Raw genomic sequence first — 16,475 nt, forward strand, 5'->3', positions numbered from 1 at the left:
TTCGCTCTACCTGAAACCCCTGATGTGTTATTTTCTCTCATTTCCCTACCAAAATAAATTGTTGGCTTAACTAACCTGACATGCTCTTAAAATTCATTTCTCCAGTCAAAGAATCTAAACAAAATCCAAAAACACTCTGAAAGAAAATCTTGTCTCGTGTAGCCACAGGCTCGAAATATCTGAGAACCAAACTCAGACTCTCATTGTACAAGTAGCAGAGTTACAAAGGAAACTAAAATCTCAATCCTGCAGGGTTTGTACAGTTAAAGTGAAGGGATTGACTGGAAAAGAGTGGAATCCAGAGAATTGGGATGGAGACATATGGGATAATGATAATATTGGCAGAGACACTGGAACCCTGATTCTGCTGAGACTTTACCAGATAAGCCTGTGATGACTTGCCCTGTCCAGACCACACCATGTCAACCTTACAACATCCAGCCCCCAGCCTGCCCCAGGGAGTCTGGACCTCCTCCCAGCCCTGAGGCACATCCCAGCCAAACTCCAGCATGCACTGCTGAGCCTCCAGTGTGCCCTGAGGAAACTGCCTTCCAACCCCTGCCTGAAGAGATTAATCCTATCTCGACAAAAGAGCTTGCACAGCATTTCTAATCCTTCTCCTTACCCACTCCCACCACCTCCTTTGTCTCTGAGACCTTTCACTAGACTAAAATCACAACAAGCCCCCAAAGGTGAAATACAAAGGGTGACCCATGAGAAAGTAAGGTATACTCTGAAAGAACTGCATGTGTTTTCCAACTTATATAGACAGAAATCAGGGGAATATGTGTGGGGATGGATACTAAAGGTACAGGATAATGGTGGAAGGAATATAAAGTTGGATCAGGCTGAATTTATTGATATGGGCCCACTAAGCAGAAATTCTGGTTTCAATGCTGTATGTAGCTCAAGGAGTTAGAAAGGGCTCTAACAGTTTGTTTGGGTGGCTGACAGAAACATGGACCAAAAGATGGCCTAGCATGTCTGAGGTTGAGATGCCCAATTTGCCATAGTATACAGTAGAAGAGGGAATTCAAAGGCTTAGGGAGATTGGAATGCTAGAATGGATTTACAATTTGAGAGCTGCCCACCCACCCCAGAATATCCAGAGGAGACACCTTTAACCAGGACTGTGAGGAATAAATTTGTAAGACTAACTCCATCTTCCCTGAAGAGCTCTGTGGTTGCCCTTCTCTGTAATTCAGTTATTACTGTAGCAAGGGCTGTGATGGAATTAGAATCCTTAAACATTATGGGGGTGATCGAATGTTGGTCTGGTAAAAATAAAGTATCAGCAGTTAATCGCCAAAGTCAAGGTGGGCATGGTTACCACAATGAAAGGCAGATTCAAAAAAGCACTCAAAATAGTCTGAGTCACATAGAGTTATGGCATTGGCTAATACATCATGGGTTACCTAGAAGTGAAATAGATGGGAAGTCTACTAAATTTCTTCTAGATTTGTGTAAACAGAAGAGTTCTGGGTTGAGTGAACAAAACCCTAACTCAAATTACAGATGAAGAGAATCATGGCCCCTTAATCAATTCCCAGACTTCAGACAGTTTACAGACCCAGTGCCCCTTGAATGAGGAGAAGGCCTGGTCTCCTTGGGGAAGGATTCCTGTTAAACTGCACAAAATTTATACTGTTAATCTTCCTCCCACCTTTCCCCAAGGAGATCTACAGTCTTTTACCAGAGTAACTGTGCACTGGGAAAAAGGAAATGATCAGACATTTGGGGGATTATTAGACACTGGCTCAGAAGTGACATTAATTCCAGGAGTCCCAAAATGTCACTGTGGTCCACCAATCAGAGTAGGGTCCTATGGAGGTCAGGTGATTAATGGAGTTTTAGCTCAGGTCTGTCTCACAATTGGTCCAGTGGATCCCCGGGCCCATTCTGTGGTTATTTCCCCAGTTCCAGAATACATAATTGGAATAGACATACTCAATAACTGGTCAAATCCCCACATTGGATCCCTGACTTGTGGAGTGAGGATTATTATGGTAGGAAAGGCCAATGGAAGCCAATAAAACTGCCCCTACCTAGCAAAATAGTAAACCAAAAGCAATACTGGATTCCTGGAGGGATTGCAGAAATTAGTGCCACTGTCAAGGATTTGAAGGATGGGGGCAGGGGGAGGGGTGGGATTCCCACTACATCTCCTTTCAACTCTCCTATTTGGCCTGTACAGAAAACACATGGATCTTGGAAGATAATGGTAGATTATCATAAACTTAACCAGGTGGTGACTCCAATTGCAGCTGCTGTCCCAGGTATGGTATCATTGCTTAAGCAAATCAACATGTCCCCTGGTATCTGGTATGCAGCTGCTGATTTGGTGAATGCTTTTTTCTCAATTGCTATTAGTAAGGACCACCAGAAACAGTTTGCTTTCAGTTGGCAAGGCCTGCAGTATACCTTCACTGTCCTGCCTCGGGGTTATATCAACTCTCCAGCCCTATGTCATAATATTGTCCACAGGGCTCTTGATCATCTCTCACAAGACATCACAATATCATGGTCCATTATGTTGATGATATCATGTTAATAGCACCTAATGAGCAAGAAGTAAAAAGATTCTAATCTTATTAGTAAGGCATTTGCATGAGAGAGGATGGGAGATAAATCCAACTATAATACAAGGTCCTTCCACCTCACTGAAATTTCTAGGTGTCCAGTGGTGTGGGGCATGTCAAGATATTCCTTCTAAAGTGAAGGATAAGCTGTTGCATCTGGCCCCTCCTACAACCAAAATAGAGGCACAATGCTTAGTTGGTCTCTTTGGATTTGGGAGACAACCCATTCCTCATTTGGGTGTGCTACTCTGGCCCATTCACCAGGTGACCAGAAAAACTGCTAGTTTTGACTGGGGACTGGAACAAGAAGAGGCTCTGCCTCAAGTCCAGGCTGCTGTGCAAGCTGCACTACCACTTGGGCCATATGATCCAGCAGATCCAATGTTGCTGGAAGTTTCAGTGGCAAATAGAGATGTTGTCTGGAGGCTTTGGCAGGCCCCTACAGGAGAATCACAATGCAGACCCTTAGGATTTTGGAGCAAAACCCTGCCATCCACTGCAGATAACTACTCCCCTTTTGAGAAACAGCTTTTGGCCTGCTACTGGGCCTTAGTAGAGACTGAACGCTCAACCATGGGCCATCAATTTACCATGAAACCTGAGTTGCCTATCATGAGCTGGGTATTGTCTGACCCACCAAACCATAAAGTTGGGCATATAAGTAGCACTATATAATAGAGTGGAAGTGGTATATATGAGATAGGGCTCTAGCAGGTCCTGAAGGCATGAGTAAGTTACATGAGGAAGTAGCCCAAATGCCCATGGTCACCACTCCTGCCATGTTACCTAGTCTTTCCCAGCCCACAGCCTTGTCCTCTTGGGATGTCCCTTACAATCAGTTGGCTGAAGAAGAGAAAACTCAGGCCTGGTTTACAGATGGTTCTGCACAATATGCAGGTATAGTGGTTTGATATGGTTATGAGTTCCAAAAATAGATATTGGAGTAGGTTTGTAATCTCATCTATTACTGGGTATAATTGAGTTATGATTAGGGCTTTGATTGGAACACATCATTAGGGCATTGCAAAGGACAGAGTTGGAGATTTTGATGCAAGGGTTTTTGATGTTGGAGTTTTGATGTTGGAATTTGATGCTGAAGCCTTAAGCTGGAGCCCCAGGAGGTAAGCACACAGAGGAAAGAGAAACAAGTCCCAGGAAGGGAGGACCCCAAGAAGCCTGAACCCTCACAGACATTGGCAGCCATCTTGCTGCAACATGAGAAAATAGACTTTGGTGAGGGAAGTAACTTATGCTTTATGGCCTGGTATCTATAAACTCCTACCCCAAATAAATACCCTTTATAAAAGCCAGCAGGCTTCTGGTATTTGGCATCAGCACCCCTTCTGCTGACTAAAACAATAGGTACCACTCAAAAGTGGACAGCTGCAGCACTGCAACACCTTTTTGGGACATTACTGAAGGCCAGTAGCGAGGGCAAATCCTCCCAGTGGGCAGAACTTCAAGCAGTGTACTGGTTGTTCATTTTGCTTAGAAGAAGAAATGGCCAGAGGTGCATTCATACACTGACTCATGGGCTGTTGCCAATGGTTTGGCTGGATGGTCATAGGATTGGAAGGGACACGATTGGAAAATTGGTGACAAAGAAGTCTGGGGAAGAAGTATGTGGCTTGACCTTTTCGAGTGGGCAAAAAACATGAAAATATTTATGTCCCACAGGAACACTTACCAGAGGTTGACTTCAGCAGAGAAAGATTTTAATAATCAAGTGGATAAGATGACCTACTCTGTGGCTAATGCTCAGCTTCTTTTCCCAGCCACTCCTGTCATTGCCCAATGGGCTCATGAACAAAGTGGCCATGGAGGTAGGGATGGAGGTTATGCATGTGCTCAGCAACACAGACTTCCCCTTATCAAGGCTGACTTGGCTACAGCCACTTCTGAATGCCCAATCTGCCAGCAGCAGAGACCCACACTCAGTCCCTGTTATGGCACCATTCCTCGAGGTGACCAGCCTACCTGGTGGCAGGTTGATGACATTGGACCACTTCCACCCTGGAAGGGACAGCAATTTGTTTTCACTGGAACAGACACATACTCTGGATATGATTTTGGCTTTCCTGCACACAATGCTTCTTCCAAAACTACCATCTATGGACTTTTCAAATGTCTTATCTACCACCACAGCATTGCTTCTGATGAAGGAACCCACTTCATAGCAAATGATGTGTGGAAATGGGCGTATGCCCATGGGATTCACTGGTCTCAGCATGTTTCCCATCACTCTTAACCAGCTGGATGGATAGAACAGTGGCATGGCCTTTTGAAGACTCAATTATGGTGCCAACTAGGTGGCAATATCTTGCAGGGCTGGGACAATGTTCTCCAGGAGGCTGTGTTTGCTCTAAATCAGTGTCCACTCTATGGTGCTGTTTCTCCCATAACCAGGATCTATGGGTCCAGGAATCAAGGGGTGGAAATGGGAGTGGCATGACTCAATATTACCCTTAGTAACCCACTAGGAAAATTTTTGCTTCCTGTTCCTGCAACCTCAAACTTTGCTGGTCTACAGGGTTTAGTCCCAAAAGGAGGAGGGCTGTAACCAGGGAACACAACAATGATTCCACTGAACTGGAAGTTAAAACTGCCACCTGGCTACTTTGGGCTCCTCTTACCTCTGAATCAAGAGTCAGAGAAGGGAATTACTGTACTGGTTGGTGTGATTGATCCTGACTATCAAGGGAAATAGGACTGCATTTACATAATGGGGGTAAAGAAGAGTTTGCCTGAAATACAGGAGATCCTTTATGGCATCCCTTAGTACTGCCATGTCCTATGATTAAAGTCAATGAAAAACTGTAACAACCAATCCAAGCAGGATTAACAATGACCTAGAATCTTCAGGAATGAACGTTTGGGTCACCCCACCAGGCAAAGAACCACAGCCAGCTGAAGTGCTTGCTCAGGGTAATGGAAACATGGAATGGATACTGGAAGAAAGTAGTGATAAATATGAACTTCGACCATGTGACCAGTTACAGAAACAAAGACTATAACGGTCATGAATCCTTCTTCCTTGTTTCATTATGTTGATGACTGTATATGCACACAAAACAAATTTGTCTTCTTCCCCAAACTTTTCCTTATCGTATACAAGTTGTATCAATTTCATGTCATAATATTTGAGGAAGTTTGAGAGTGATTATCCAAGAACTAGCACCCTACTCTGTATGGAATTAATGTGTTTCTGGTTGTACACAGGAGAGTTGAACATTGTTAGGTGGAAATAAATATGCAAAAATATATGCAATATATATGCATGTCTCTTGTTTTTACTTAGAGACTAAGTATGGTTTAAGGTAATGTGTATGGCTGCCAAGTTGACAAGGGGTGGGCTGTGATGGTTAGGCTATTGTGTCAACTCAGCCAGGTAATTGTGCCCAGTTGTTTGCTCAAGCAAGCACTGGGCTACTGTAATACAAGGGCATTTATGGACTTTAGTCATGATGGACTTTACTGCAGTGGTAAATCATAGATAGCTAATTACATTTACATCAGCCAGGGAGATTGCCATCAGCAATGAGTGATGCTTAACCCAATCAGTTGAATGCCTTAAAAGGGGAAGTGATTCCAGCATTGAGAGAGAATTTCCCAGCTCATCTTTGGACAGGCAACATCTCCCAGAACTCAAGAACTGTCACTGGAATTTCATTGGAGCCTCTGGTTACAGCCTGCCTGCAGAACCTGGACTTGTGCATCCCCACGGTCACGTGAGAGACTAATAGAATCGCATACTATTGACGGATATCTCTTGTTGATTCTGTTCCCCCTAGAGAACCCTGACTAATACAGACAGACATATGCCCCATTGGAAAAGGATGGAGAACACAGAAGTAAACTCCCATATCTATGGCCTATGGAAAACAGTTTGGCAGTTCCTCAAAAGAGTTAAACACAGAATTACCAAATGACCCATCAATTCCATTCTTAGGTATATACCCCAAAGAGTTGAAAGTAGAGACTTAGATACTTGTACACCAATGTTCACTGTAGCATCATTCACAATAGACAAAAGGTGGGAGCAACCTAAATGTACATCAATGGATGAATGGATAAACAAAATGTAGTATATCCATACAATGTAATATTATTCAGCTGTAAGAAGGAATGAAGTCTAGTACATGAAACAACATAAACCTTGAAGATTTTTTTTAAAGATTTTTATTTATTTCTCTTCCCTTCCCTGCCCCCCACCCCAGTTGTCTGCTCTGTGTCCATTTGCTGTGTGTTCTTCTGTGACCGCTTCTATCCTTATCAGCGGCACCAGGAACCTGTGTTTCTTTTTTTGTTGCATCATCTTGCTGTGTCAGCTCTTCATGTGTGCAGCACCATTCTTGGGCAGGCTGTACTTTCTTTTACACTGGGCGGCTCTCCTTACGGGGTGCACTTCTTGCGCATGGGGCTCCCTACGTGGGGACACCCCTGCGTGGCAGGGCACTCCTACCACACATCAGCACTGCGCATGGGCCAACTCCACACAGGTCAAGGAGGCCCGGGGTTTGAACCGCGGACCTCCCATGTGGTGGGCAGACGCCCTATCCATTGGGCCAAGTCTGCTTTCCGAAGATATCTTCTTGACTGAAATGAGCAAGACACAAAACAACAAGTGTCATATGATTCCACTTACATGAAATATCTTGAATAAGCCAATTAATAGAGAAAAGGAGTAGATCAGAGGTTGCCAGTTTCTGGGGGAAGAAGAATAGGGAGTTATTGCTTAATGGGTATTATAAAAGTAAATAATGCCACTGAATTGTACACTTACAGTTAAAATTGCAAACTTTGTTATATAAGTTACCAAAATAAAAAGCATTGGAAATGTATTATTTCTTAAGTTGAGTGGTGGCTGCATAATAAATTTTTTAAAGTACATATATTCTATATACTTTTATATACTTTTGTATGCATGATGTATTTTGCAATTTTTAAGAAAGAGGATAAAAAGCAAAACGAGTTAGAACAAAAACCCAAGCATAGATTTATATTCTAACTTTGCCACTTAATAATTGTGTGACCTCAGACACACAATTCTCTATGCATCTTGATTTCATGGTCTGGAAAAATGGTGAAACTGAGTGTTATAGGGGTTAATAGTATTTCTAACACCTAGATCTGAAGAACATTATGAAGATTAAATGAAATAACAGGGAAGCGGACGTGGCTCTGATAGAGCGTCCATCTACCACATGGAGGGTCCAGGGTTCAATCCCCAGGGCCTCCTGTCCTGTGTGGTAAGCTGGTCCACGCCAGTGCTGCCACACACAAGGAATGCCGTGCCATGCAGGGGGATGCCCCCTGTGTAGGGGCACCCCCACATAGGGATGTCCCACAAACAAGGAGTGCCCCCCACAAGGAGAGCCACCCCACATGAAAAAAGTGCAGCCCGCCCAGGAGTGGCCCTGCACACACAGAGATGATGCAGCAAAATGACAAAAAAGAGATGCAGATTCCCAGTGCCACTTGATAATGTAAGCGGACATAGAAGAACACACAGTGAATGGACACAGAGAACAGACAACAGGGGGGAAGGGGAGAAAAATAAAATAAATCTTTAAAAAAATAAAATGAAAAAAGTTAAAGCACTTAGCAAATTCCAGGTACTTAAGTATCAATCAACATTAGGTGTCTCCATTATTTTTCATTACTGTGGCAGATACTCAGTAAATGCCAATTTCCCATCTCTATTTCCTCTCAGAAAGGAAAAAGGAACCAGTGCAAATACACATCCACTCTAAGTTCTGGCAAAAGAATCTAGTAAGAGCCTTTAGTGGTATGTTTATAGCTTGCGGCATTACTACTATATTTCTTCAATTCTAAGATGCACATTTTGTGACATTTTAATGTTTCTAAAAGTGGGGTTGTGTCTTAAAATCAATGTGAAATTTAATATAGTAGGTTTTTCCTTCTAGAAACCTCTTATTAAAACAAAGATATGTCTTAAAATTGATTGTGTTTCAGAATCTAGGAAATAAAGTAATTATTATGCTGTTGCCATAGCAGACTTGACAGTTCTAAGACAAGAATAGCTAAGCTCTTAGGGAGTAGAGTCTAGGCCTTAAGGTTTTTTGTGTCGCAGGAAATCCACAATGGTCATAACCTTTAGAAGAGCATGAGTTTTCTATTAATAATCCAATTGTCCTTAGGTTTCTCAGCAGCCTATAGTTAATTTGCATTAGCCCCCACATTTTGCTGGTTCTAAATCTTCAGTGCCAAGCTTCAGGTCTTCAGCACTCCCCTCAGAGTCTCCCGAGCTATTTCTGGGAGGCCCATATGCATAGAGCCAGCCCTTCCATGTGCTTCTGCTTAATTCTCTCCATGTATGTCCACCCTGTGCCCGGCGCCTCCTGCTGCTCCTCCTGGCCCTGCCCTCTGAGCACACTGCCTCCAGTCCAGGAGGTGTATCTTTCAGTTCTCAAAAATCTCTACATCCTCTAGATAAAACTTCCTGCTTGGTTAAGGGTCATACATACAGACACCTACCACGATCTAGTTCAAGTAATTTGGGTCCCCTGCAGACAGTCCAGCAGTATAGTCTGTGCTTTTGTTGGAACCTCATGGGTGTGGGAGGAGGTAGTAAGAAGCAAGTGTCAACCTTGCATTTTTGCAATCTCCTGTTTCCTTTTAGAGCATCCTCTGAATTTCTAGAGGCTGCCTAGAGAAACATGCCCAGCCATGTGATCCCTGGCAGAGCATAGCCCACCTACATCCATCAGCCTGCAACTGGCCAAGCCTTTCCTGGCACATGGGTCTGCTCTGCTCACTTTCTTCTCTTAGATGACTCCCCACTCTTGTCCCAGGATGTTATTGATACCAAACAAATGCAGGTTCATTTCTCCCTGATGCACCTTAAAGTCCAATTCCCGAGACACCAGGGTTTCAAAGAGAGGAAGAGTTTTGTTTCCATAAGCAAAGGAGGCCAGTCACCTTAAATGGTCCAAAAACTACCTCCTTGAACTACATTAATTTTTATATTTTATAACATCAGGATGCTAACGAATGGGTTGGAGCTGGCACAGGTTCCTTCATTAATAAATATTAAGGGGCTTGACAGAATGCGAGTAGGTACAAAATCAGGATGTTTCTCAAAATTACAACCATCATCAGAGATCAAGGCATCTGGGGAAAGGGGATACTTAACAAGTCAGTTATAAGGTTTTTCATATGGATACTGAACAGAGGAAGGTGGAATGGTTGCCTTTCAATAGAAATGTTCATATACAAAGGTAAGATCTATCTGGAATAATCACCGTAATAGCAGGTACGAGTGACCAAACACAAGGGTAAGATCCATCTGGAATAATCATTACAATGACAAGTTTTTAGTTGGAAATGGCCATATACAGAGAATGAGGTCTAACCAGCCAGTTTCAGTAATTTCAGATATCAACCTTTGGCTATTTTATAATTTACTAGAAGTAAAAAGTCATCTATATAATCATTTAGTAATCAATTATTTGTTAATTCTAAACCCTCAGTTACATTATCTTTTTTTTTTTTTTAAACAGGAAAAGAGAAAACAAAGGTCAAAATTTCTATGAAGGGAGGATCTGTTTCCTCATTTTCCCCATCCAAATAAAGAAGAGGAAATGGGAATTCCTTCCATTGTAAATTCCCCTAAAGTCTGCCCATATTGCCCTTTAGCTTAGTTTGTGGGCTTCTCTGCCCTTCGTCCTTATTTTAAGGAATTTTTTTTTCAAAGTCTGGGAGTATTCCTAGAACGACTATTGTTTCTGCAAGCAGAGGAAGAAAAATCCATTCCCTGGAACAAAATGTGTGTTCAGGGAGCTCTTGCTACCCTTTTCGGGCCCTTACATATACAGCTCTATTACTTTCAACAATAAGAATACTTATTTTTTAATCTAGGGAAGTCCCCATATCTTTTCATCATTTCCATTTCCCTTCTCTCCATCCTTCCATCTCCCCGTCTTTCCTCTTCTTCTACCTGCAAGGACTTAGAAACAATATTTCTCCTTCCAAGCCCTTTCTTCCCATGCATATTGACTTATAAAAATGGATACTTGGAGGGGAAGGGATAAGCTGCGCCCAACAGCTTCTTCAGACACGGACTCTAAATTTTAATTTAGATTCTCCCAGAATCCCTGCCACAATTTTATACATCCCCAAGAGAGTAAGTTTGGATTTCAGAGATGAAAATTCTGTCCTATAATACCTAATTACCTAAGTATTATTTAAAACCTAATTAGCCCAAATGAAGACAGAGAAGCTCTGGATTCCTCTAGGTTCTTGCCTATGATGCATAAAAGAATTTATGAACACACCAGTTTAGGTAGGCCAGTCAAAGAATTTATTTGGGGAATGGGGCAAGGAACAGAGCTTGCTGAGAATTGGGACAGAAAGATGGAAAAACATACCAAGATTTGGTGTGGGCCCATCAAGGCAGAGAGAGTGCACTCTGCCTCATGAGTACCTTTTAAACTGTTAATTATTCCACCCCTTGCTAAAGTTAAGGGGATGGGCCCCAGCGGGTATTGGTTACCCCACCTATGGTAGCGGCCAATGGTGAGGAATACCGGGCCAAAGGGAGGTCTCAGAAACAGGGAGTCAAGGTTAAACTCAAGGTCCCAGGAAGGTCTTGCAGCCATGTTAACTGCTGGCCATACAGTCTGCTGACCATGTTGTGGGTCATCTTCTCCATTACCCTGTACTAACCTGCCTCAACTCCCCCCTCAGAGATTTCACACCCTTCTTCTTAAGAGGGGTGCTGAAGAGTGATGATCATTCTTTGGTAGTTACTTCCTGCTGGTTAGTGCAGTCCTGCCTGACATGGTGTAAACATCTCGGCTATTCTAATGAGGCTGAGGGAAGACTGCGGTTGGAACTGGCTGAAATCCCTGTGTGACTAATATCTTGTTTTGGAAGGCACTGAATTTGGAAGAAATAAACTTAGAATTTATGATATATGCACCCACTAAAAGGATAAAGAAGATGGTGTTAAGTGGGCCCAAAAAGGGGGATCAACTATGACATACTGGACCACAAGAGAGAGAAAGTCCAGGTGCCTTCAGAAACTGCATCCCCCTCAAGTTGATGGGATTCATCTTGCAGGTTTCAAATGCTGTTTAGGACTATTCTAGAGTGATTTTGTATAGAAACAGCCCTTTTCTTGAGAAATAGCCATGCTCTACACCCTGCCCCACCCTGCGCTCCTGTTAGCATGTTAAGGGCTCTATGATTTTGCAGTATTACAGCAGCAAGAGGGTTTCTTTGCTGGGTTTTTTGTTTTTTTGTTTTGTTTTTTTAAAGATTTATTCTATTTATTTCTCTCCCCTTCTCCCCCATTGTCTGTCCCATTCGCTGTGCATTCTTCTGCATCTGCTTGCATTATCCAGTGGCACTGGGGAACCGCATCTTTTTTGTTGCGTCATCTTGCTGCATCAAGCTCTCCGTGTGTGCGGCATCACTCCTGGGTGGGCTGTGCTTTTTTTGTGTGGGAAGGCTCTCCTTGCAGGGCACACACCTTGCATGTTGGCAGCTCCCCTGTTTGCTGTTTTGAGACTTCTATAGGGGAAGCAGATGTGGCTCAACTGATAGAGTATTTGCCTACCATATAGGAGGTCCAGGGTTCAAATCCAGGGCCCTCCTGGCCTGTGTGGTGAGCTGGGCCACGCAGTGCTTCCACACACAAGGAGTGCCATGCCACGCAGGGGTTCCCCCATGTAGGGGAGCTCCATGTGCAAGGAGTGTGCCCCACATGAAAAAAGCACAGCCAGCCCAGGAATGGCACCACACACATGGAGAGCTGACGCAGCAAGAAAACACAACAAAAACAGACACAGATTCCCTGTGCCACTGAGAATGCAAGCAGATGCAGAAGAACACACGGCGAATGGACACAAGAGAGCAGACAATGGGGGTGAGCCGGGGGGGGGGGGGGGGGGGGTGGAGAATAAAAATAAATCTTAAAAAAAAGACTTCCATGGAACAGTGAATTTCTTCTATGCCGTTTTCACATGGTGGTAGTTACGTTTAGGACAGCTAATGGGGGATGAGAAGAGGCATTGCCCTTTTAGTTATTGTATAGGGAGAAACTACAGGAAATGAAAACAGACAAGGTTTCTTTAGGGGTGTCTGGCTTGCCCTCCCCCTAGCAATAGGCGTCTGGGCTAGAGCTAGAGCAAACAGCTGACTTTGACACAGACACTACTTAGCTTTGTCTCTTGAAGTGTTTCAGGCTGTTAAATGACTGGCACATATACATCCCATCAGGTGCTTTTGGTGAGCTGGCACTTCCTTGGGCAGCCGACTTCACTCAGGCTAAGTGCACTCAGCTGGCAATTCCCTTAACTTTTATAGTTGCAGGAGTGATGAGAACCACAGAATAAGGTTCCTTCATTTTGGCTCTAATTGTGAGTCCTGTTCTCCTGCCAAGTTTTGATCAGAGCCTGGTTTTCAGGTCCTGGGTGAGGAAAGGTTATCCATAGACCATCTTAAAGGGGCTAAGCTGAAGTGGGTTCTAGCCATCTCATTTGCTATTTCCCTTCAGGTGGGAAATGCTTAGCCCTGGCAGGATGGCATGTGGATCTGCCAGACCTTCCTAAGGTATGAGTGGGACAGCTTTTGGAATAAGGGTTAGGAGGGAGATCTGGATTAAACACATTTTTCACCTGGTATGGGTGAAGACTGTGAGAGGTCACCCTCAAGTTAATTTGGTGTCCTTTTTTAATTAAAAGGGCTGTTGCCCCCACTGCTCTCAAGCAAGGTGGCTGTTCCTTTATCTTACAGGCATGTTTATTAACTACTTAGAAAATGAAGTTTACCAGAACTTTTAAGATGTTCCATATCCCTCTGCATACAATCTAGAATAGGAAAGATATCACCTCAACCATCAGGCGTATATCTAGAATAGGAGAGATATAGGTACAGTACTTAATACTAATCAATGCACTACCCAATATGTACATTTCTCTTTGAGCTGCAGTTAAACAGATCTAAACTCCAGGTTTGCAATACCATACATGTTATCTCTCCACAGGAGTAGGTCATAATGGCAATTGTGTTTAAGTTCTACTTAAATCACTCTGGTAATCATTGCTCCACTTGGTATGTCCTTCACACAGCCAGCATGCTGACCCTACAAAAAAGCTAGGAAAGTAGGCTCCAGTATTCCACCGGCCTGGTGCAAAGTACCCTTTGACTTTAAGAAACATTGCCAATTTGGAGGCAATGTCCATTGTGCATCTGGCCATACTGAGCCATCACTGGCTGCTGCAGGAGCTTAAAACTGCAATATACTCTCCAATCACTTTAGGAGCTCAACCAGAGATGTAGTAGTGTTACCAGATTTTATCTAGATCCTTTGACTATGATGCTGCAGAAATAAATTTCAAGAGCATGATAGGCTAGTTAGGCCAGTAATGTATTCAGGTAGGGAGGGAAGAGAAATGGGAGAAAAATAACCGATCAGGGGTCCTAGGTAGAGAAGAAGGGGTTGAAAAATTATAAAGCAGGCTGACTTACAGACTACAATTCCCCATTATAAGATTATAAATGCCCAAGTTTACTTGCATGGTCACATTGCAGAGGAAAAATTGTGAGAGTGGTGTGCAGAGGGCAGTACAGTCCACAGGCGAGAGTGTACAAGAGAGCCTTCAGGCCTCACTGTTTCCTTTTTAACCATTAATTATTCTACCCCTTTGCAAATGGCAGGGGGAAGGTTCCCACTGTTTGCTGCTTTGATTGATTACCTCACCCATCAATCCCCCAGTGAGGACCCAATAATAAAGTCCTTGGGGAATATGCAGGGCTTCTCCTGGCTTCCAGAAGAAGTCTTTGTTTTGAGTGGCAGGATCTTGGGGGTTATTGATGTCCACATGGACTCTCTGCCAGGTTCCAGATCCATCTATTGAGTCCCTGTCTTACTAACTGGCCTCAATATATACATTTACTGTTTTAGGGATCAGTGACCAACCTAGCCAATAATGCCAATGGAGAGGCAACCTGCAGTATATTGAAGGCCTAGTTTGAATGTTTCTTTTGATTTTTATACACTTTTTAAACATTTCCAATGCAATATGTAACATATCAAATGAACTTAACTGGTCAGTACTTTGCTTTTTACTTTTACACTTTTACCATGATGACATTACAGAGGTATTTTATGTTAGCAGTACAGGAAAACTTACTTTCTCAGTTGTTTTATAAAAACTGAACATTTTTCCCTACCACCACTTTAACATGCAGATTGAGGTGGCCTCTGACATATTTTCCTTGAAGTTACTTTTTGCTACTAATATTAGTTTAGGTTTCTAATAATGGCTGCTTGGAATTAGTTATTCACTGCTTCAGTTAAGAAGATTCTTTTTCAAACTCAGTTAACCACATCCACATAGACTGGTTAATATACCTTAAGATAAGCTTATTAAATTATAGTTAGCAACCAATGAGATTTACTTTATCCATTTAAGAGAGGGCAGATCTACATTTTCTTTAGCTTAATTTCATTAAACATGAACTTACAAGTTTTATTACTTTAAAGATTTAATACATATGTTAATTTACTTTAATACATATGTTAATTTACTTTAATACATATGTTAATTTTCTATAAACCAAAGAGAATACCCAAGCTAAAAAAATTGAGACCATTATAGTTTATGCAAAGAATGTTCTTTTTCCTTCCTTTACCAGAGGCTAAAACTTTTTTTAAATAAAATTCTAAAACTGAATAATCTTAAAAGCATACTGACTGCTAGGTTCTCAAATATAATTTTGTTTTAATTATAATTTAGAAAAGATCTTCCCATAGCTTTCAAGGACTTTTCTTTTACTTACTGAAATTTGGTGATAGAATTGTTAAGTACCCTTATTTTAAGGCTGTTAAAAAGTTTAACTTGGGGAGTTACAGGACAAACTGATTCTTAATTTCCTCTGCCTAGAAGAGTTTTAAGTTTGTTACACCTGGTCCTTCCCTCAGAACTCTTCTAAAGAGAAGGCCCTGTGGGCTGGGTTGGTCAAAGGCCTCTGGAAAATCTTTTTCCCTTTCTCAATAGTTCCTATATTTAGACTTCTATGTGACCTTTCCATCCTGCTTAGCCAAATTTGGGCTCTAGGAATATTCATCATATATATAACTGCATATTTAATTTTTATTTGAATAGAGCTTTTTTAAGAATTTTTGTTAATTTGGTATTATCCCAATGTTTGAGGATAGACACTGAGCAAATAGGCAGACAATAGTTTGACACAGAATTACAACTTAAAGTTACTTAAAACTTTCATCTTTTACAAAATAAGTTTAACTATAAAATAACATTTGAAAGATTTCTTTGAAGGCTTTTTTTCTAGTTTGCACTGTGACTATGCAGTTTTGCACAAAAATTTTGTTCTTTAATTATGGGCTTATAACCAAAACGTCCCCAATGTTTTAATACAATTTTCCTTTGCTTCAGAGCTTTGCTTATTTTCTACTTTGACTTTAGGAGACCTTGGATGAGCAAGACTAATTCTATGCATACTCCCTGTGGCTATCAAAGCCTTAGGGAAACTGATTTCTCTCATGAATTGCTGCTTTCAGGAAGCCCCAGTAGTCAAGGCAGGAGGCCTGGCTCACTTCCCAGTCCTCTGAGATAACAGGATTCCTGTGGCCACAGGACTGGAAGAGTAGTCGTTCAACCCCGAGGGTTGAGAATTCTACCGGGCAGCAGTTTAGTCCACACTTGGAGCCACAAGAGAAAGCAGGATCACTAATATCAGTGCAAAAGCAAAAGACAGGAGAGCCTCAGGTTTGCTTTCCCCTGAGGTTCAGGGGGCAGAAGCTGTCATGAAATAACCATAAGCAAAGGCCAGGGGTGAGGCTAGACCTGAAATAACCATAAAAAAGGCAAGCTCGGTTTATAATTACCACAGTAGCTGAAATTT

The 16,475-nt window shown here is 42.3% G+C and overlaps 1 long non-coding RNA gene across 3 annotated transcripts in view; it reads right to left on the reverse strand.

The window, feature by feature from the left end:
• Positions 1-6,778: 6,778 nt before the first annotated feature.
• Positions 6,779-16,475, reverse strand: part of LOC131279442 (uncharacterized) — a 74,597-nt gene continuing 64,900 nt past the window's right edge. For all 3 annotated transcript variants that reach the window (XR_011649315.1, XR_011649316.1, XR_009186790.2), the window contains one exon: positions 6,779-7,175. This is a non-coding gene — a long non-coding RNA (uncharacterized lncRNA). The remainder of the gene's footprint in view (positions 7,176-16,475) is intronic.

Source organism: Dasypus novemcinctus, chromosome 8 (genome assembly GCF_030445035.2).
Source record: "Dasypus novemcinctus isolate mDasNov1 chromosome 8, mDasNov1.1.hap2, whole genome shotgun sequence".
In the NCBI taxonomy this organism is placed as follows: domain Eukaryota; kingdom Metazoa; phylum Chordata; class Mammalia; order Cingulata; family Dasypodidae; genus Dasypus; species Dasypus novemcinctus.